Raw genomic sequence first — 6,155 nt, forward strand, 5'->3', positions numbered from 1 at the left:
ACTGCAAAAGGTTAAAATGTATCTTCAGCTGTTTTTTATTTGAGCCTGGTTACACAATTACCTAAATTTTCTACTTTAATGTTTATAACTGATATGAAGTTGTCGATCACTTCTCAAATTCGCATTCGCGAATATTTTTAAAATTATCGAATGAGGCAACCATGATGGAAACGAGAAAATTTAGAATAAACATTTGTAAACAGACTTAGCTTATTCATATGACATTGGAAATTTGATATTTTCGTAAATTTTGTTGGTAGGACTTTCGTTAAATTCCATCGGGGCCCTTTGAAACTCCGCTGTAGCCGGTAAGTCTATAGACATGGCGTTAGCGAAGTCAATCCACTCAAGGGCCTAGAAAATTCATTTCTGTCTGCTCTGCCCGCGCTTTATCTCGAAAACGACCTGATGTAGTCCATATATGTTTGTATGAACCCGCATTTCCATATATGAAACACTGAGTTCGATGATGGCTTGTCATACCTTGGGAGTTGGCTGAGCGTTACCGAATGTTTTTACATTCGTCTTGTGGATAACTATGGTGGCAATGTGAAAATCAGTGAAAATTAGTTCCAAGAAATCCAAGATTCAAGTCCAAATGATTATTATTTAGATTGTCGATTGCAGGTATTCATTTGACTAAATAACCAATTAATTATGGCATAACAGTATAAACTTCAAACAAAATTTTGCATGTTTACTATTCTTGAAATTTTGAAATTACTAAGAATTCAACTTGCTCTTTTTTAGAAAAATATATATCCAAGTAAAAAATGTAATTTAGTTGTAATTTACGGAAACATCCTACCACGCAAGAATATCTTTTTTATAATTGGGATGTGTTTTATCTATGTTTCGCAATGAAAAAAACCAAGAAGTTCTTTCATGAATGAAATTGTTATTCCATAGTTAAAACTTAACAATATTCAATAACATTTCGTGGTGTATTATCGCAATAGATATCTTAATAACTCGTTGTACATTTCAATAATCAGCAATAGTATCTTTAGTGAGTCGTTACCAAATTTCACTTTTTACGAAATTGTTAAAGATTATAATCATGCATTAATCTGATACAGATTAATGTGTATTTCTTTTATTTATGAACCAATTTCCTTTCATCATTCTAAATAGTACTCGAATGTTCGTTTTTTTGGACCATAATCTATTCACACTTATAAGTTATATTCATAGCTGACATTCCAAAATTATTAGCATTAATATGCAATATTTACAAAAGTGTTATATGCTAGAACCCTCAAACTTTATTAAAAGGTCAAAATAGGAATTTTCATTTTATTACATAAATTTAGTTGGCTTACAATAACAATAATTTAGTGTTTAGAATCTTCGCCAATGGTACTGGTGTTGGTTGGGTGTGTTGTTGGTGTGTGGGAGTGTCTCTTGGTAGTGTTGGGGGGTCCTACCCCCCGTGTCTACGCCGCCCCGACCATCGCGACGTAGTGTAGCGGTCATCCTATCTGTTTTGTCCATCTAATACCGCTTCCAGAATGCATACTCAAACACACCGCCCCACATTTCTGTATTATACTCTGTGGCCGATTGTTTACAGATGGTTCTAAAAAGAATCGTCAAGATTCAAGGAGTTGTAAAGATCGCCGCAGATCGCCGCAGGAAACCTTCCGGACGCTTTTCTTTTAGTAGGGCGAAGTTCAAGGACAACGAAGTCCTTTTTCACAGAAGAAAGCCTGGAGATCTCCCTTAGACTCTCTGGGAACGCCTGTCCTGTTAAAGTTCACAAATATAGGTGGATATAGAAGGACTCTTCTCTGCTGACGAGAATTCAAAGAAGCTCTTTTCGAGAAGCCTCTTCGGATCTGCTGTTGAAGTTAAAACCTCCTGCTGTCCTCTCCGCAAAAGAAACCCTGGTGGTTGGGACTTTGGTTAACCTGCTGTCCTCTCCGCTGGGCTTTGTTCTCTTCCGAAAAGAGAAACCCTGGTGTTTGGGACTTTGGTTGACCTGCTGTCCTCTCCGCTGGGCTGTGTTCTCTTCCGAAAAGAGAAACCCTGGTGGTTTGGACTTTGGTTGATCTGCTGCCCTCTCCGCTGGGCTGTGTTCTCTTCCGAATAGAGAAACCCTGGTGGTTTGGACTTTGGTTGATCTGCTGCCCTCTCCGCTGGGCTGTGTTCTCTTCCGAAAAGAGAAAACCCTGGTGGTTTGGACTTTGGTTGATCTGCTACCCTCTCCGCTGGGCTGTGTTCTCTCTTCCGAAAAGAGAAACCCTGGTGGTTTTGGACTTTTGGTTGACCTGCTGTCCTCTCCGCTGGGCTGTGTTCTCTTCCGAAAAAGAGAAACCCTGGTGGTTTGGACTTTGGTTGATCTGCTGTCCTCTCCGCTGGGTTGTGTTCTCTTTCGAAAAGAGAAACCCTGGTGGTTTGGACTTTGGTTGATCTGCTGTCCTCTCCGCTGGGTTGTGTTCTCTTCCGGAAAAAGAAACCCTGGTGTTTAGGACTTTGGTTGACTTTCCCTTTCCTTACTGAAGACGAAGCTGTAGCGAAGTCTAGGAAAAGTCTTTCTTGGTTGGAACTCTCTTACAGCCGGATAGATGAAAGCTTCTTTGTGTACCTCCTTAACTTTTTACGGCCCCTCTTTAGTAATTACCTTTCAATTAGAATGAACCGCGATTTGTTTACAGTTTAAGAGCTTTTAAAACACGTGCGACAAGCTCAAGCCTTTAATTAAAAGACACCTAGTTTCCACGGAAATAATTAACAATACGGACATTTTAAAATTTATTTGGTTTCCATGAAAGCAAACAATAATATCAAAATATCATTTTTTTTAACACATCTTATCCTGAATTATTTGTGATACAGAAAAATATGGTACTAGTAAAAGTCTGCCTCTCTGAATCGTTGCAAAATTATTTAGTCCAAAAAAACAGAATAGTATTTAGTCAACATTATGGTTTTATAAGAACAACACGCTTAATCAGTCAAATTGTGCGGTTATTACACAAAAAATCTAATAGAGGCCACACATAAATAGTCATTGTTGAAAAACTAGCTCGATAGTTCAAGAATAAAACCTTGCAGTATGTTCATAGCTATAAAGTGGTCTTTGACCGTTAGAAGGAAATAACATAAATTAGAACAGGTTGATATGTAGTCTCAGAAAAGCATCACAGCTCTGATTTAAATCGCTGTATTAGGACTAATACATTTAAAAAGTTGAAGATATCATATTTTTACCAGGGCGACGTTACCTCAAAACCTTTTATTGGTTGAGATTTGACACAAATTTTAGTTTGAATTGGCTAGAAATTATGATATTTCTCCTCTATTTCCGCAATGTTTTTGAATATAATTCAAAACTGAATCGGTTTAATTGAAATATTTACCAATAAAATATATCAATATAGTATTTTTTTTAATATTACGTAATAATTGACAAGTTTATTATATTTACATATTATCTTAAGCTTTAAAGTTGATCGGCTGTTAAATATTTGGAAAAAGGACAGTTATATCTAAGTTTTTAATCGTCTTATTTCGTAAAGTTGTAGAAACCAATTTTAGCAACATTTTGCTATCTCACATTTTATGCTAAACAATATTTTGTTTACAAATGTTAAAATTGTATACGTATAACTTAATAAAATTGATATATAACAAGTTGTATATATATATATATTATAAATATATATATTATATATATATATATATTTATAAGTACATAAATAAACTGAAGAATGTTAGGAAGACAGCAATACCAAATACTTAAAGGATTTAGTATACAAAATATGTGTAATTAATTACTAAAAGAAAGCTTGCAAACCATAAAATAATGCTCTGCTACAAATAGAAACTACCAGATCTAGGGTTCAAGAGGATTGAAAGAAAAAGAGATCAAGACAGGTGGGGACACAGATAAAACTATTTCCTGGTAATATGCCCCGGAGTGGGGGGCGGGGTGGGCCAGCGGGCTGCGTTATCGTTGGAACGGCAGAAAAAAGTAAACGGACCGATACTCGTGCGATCTAGCGGTCAGACTTTGTGATAGTGACATAGGGACAACCTTAAGGACCTAATGTGACCTTGACTTATCATCCTATCTAGATATGAAAGGGGGTCTGAAAAAACACACTGGTTCGTTGACTACATTCAGCCCTGCAGGTTGTGGGTAAGATTGTGGTAAATTACTAGCACGATTCTTTAGGCGTAATATTAGTCTACACACAACCTTACGGGTGGGTTGTTGACAGCTATCAGGGTTTCAGGTTGTGGGTAAGATTGTGGTAAATTACTAAGCACGATTCTTTAAGGCATAGTATTAGTTTACACACAACCTTACAGGTGGGTTGTTGACAGCTTTCAAGTTTTCAGGTTGTGGATAAGATTGTAATAAATTTGTAAGATGACTCTTTATGGCGTGATATTAAGTTACACACAACCTTACGGGTGGGTTGTTGACAGCTTTCAAGTTTTCAGGTTGTGGATAAGATTGTAATAAATTTGTAAGATGACTCTTAATGGCGTTGATATTAAGTTACACAACCCTTTCTGGTGGGTTGTTGACATCTTTCAGGGTTTCAGGTTGTGGGTGAGATTGTGGTTAATTACTAGCATGATTCATTATGGCATAATATTCAGTCTACACACAACCTTACGGGTGGGCTGTTGATAGCTTTCAGGGTTTCAGGTTGTGGGCGAGATTATGATAAATTACTAAGATAATTCTTTCTGGCATAATATTCGGTTATACACAGCATTTCATGTGGGTTTGTTGACAGTTTTCAGGGTTTCAGTTTGTAGATAAGATTGGGTACTTTGGGATTATAACCGACCACACCCAGTATGAAGAACACAAAAAATATACATTTATAGAAACAAATATGATTAGAACGAAAAAACAACTGTTTTAATTACAAAATTACAAGCATTCCCAGGTATTGTGATCGGTATTGTTGTCGCTGTTATCTTATCTTTTCTCGAGAATCCCGATTAGGGCAGGGAGCGGCATCACATCATTTGCACGGTACATAATTGCCTTTCCATTACAATTCAATTTTATATTTCTGATAAGCCCCTCTAGAATTTGATATTTTTTTACTGATAGGTACTATCTCGAGGGATGTTTTTCTTTCGTCGACATCAGCGCGGGGCAGCACCCTGCCGAAGCCCGCGCTGATGACCGGAGGCACTCGCATTTTGGGTGGCGGAGTGTGATTAAGAATAAAAACAAGTTTTTAGGTGTTTTTTCGATTAAAGAGTTTAGTTTTAGTTTGGTAATGTTTGTTTTTGTTGAATTTTTTGTGTTTGGAGAAAATGTAGAGGTAAAAACACGGAAGTACAACAAATAACAAAGCGACGTACCAGCTGAACGGGCGGCGAGACTCTGCAATCACGTTTATCTACTAGACCGCTCGACTTTGACCTCTGTCTGAGGGCGGGGAGGGGTTTTGCGATAAGACAATTCCTGTTTTATATTGGACGAAATATTGTTCCACGCTAATCTAGTAATCAGTAGAAGCAAAATGTCAAATAACGATTCATGTCTGGGTGTGGTCGGTATAATCCCAAAGTACCTAAGATTGTAATAAATTTGTAAGATGACTCTTTATGACGTGATATTGTTACACATAACCTTTCTTGTGGATTGTGGTCAGGCTTTCAGACTTGGGCGTTAATGGTTAATATCTCAAGAACTTTTAATGCTATCCCAAAGATTCTGTTAGCATATCTATTTTACAAATAGAATCGTACACTTTTGTAAAATTTAACGGTTTCTTAGTTTCTTTGAAGCAACACTTCATTAAGAGTGACTGTTTTGGTTGCAGGAAATGCTCATCTATGTATTCTACAGCATACCGAACAGCGTGGAGGGCGCGAAGGCCAGGCTCGCTCAAGCGAAGCTGCATGTGCCACAGATGGTCGTCCAGTTGCCGCCAAAGCACCCAACACATAATGGATCAGCGAATCTATGAACTATACTTTACGATGTACTTTTATTGTGTAAATAGTTATTTATATATGTTTGTAAATTTTTTACAGCGACTAAAAAATTAATTATGCTACCAAACATGTGACTTTCTTTCTACCTTCTCCCTGATCTATCAGTTATTTAATATTATAAGGTGGTGAAAAGTACCTGTTCCCTATGGTGGTGTGGTTCATTGAACTAGCTTTTTAAA

Source organism: Homalodisca vitripennis, unplaced genomic scaffold (assembly GCF_021130785.1).
Source record: "Homalodisca vitripennis isolate AUS2020 unplaced genomic scaffold, UT_GWSS_2.1 ScUCBcl_2411;HRSCAF=7150, whole genome shotgun sequence".
Taxonomy (NCBI): domain Eukaryota; kingdom Metazoa; phylum Arthropoda; class Insecta; order Hemiptera; family Cicadellidae; genus Homalodisca; species Homalodisca vitripennis.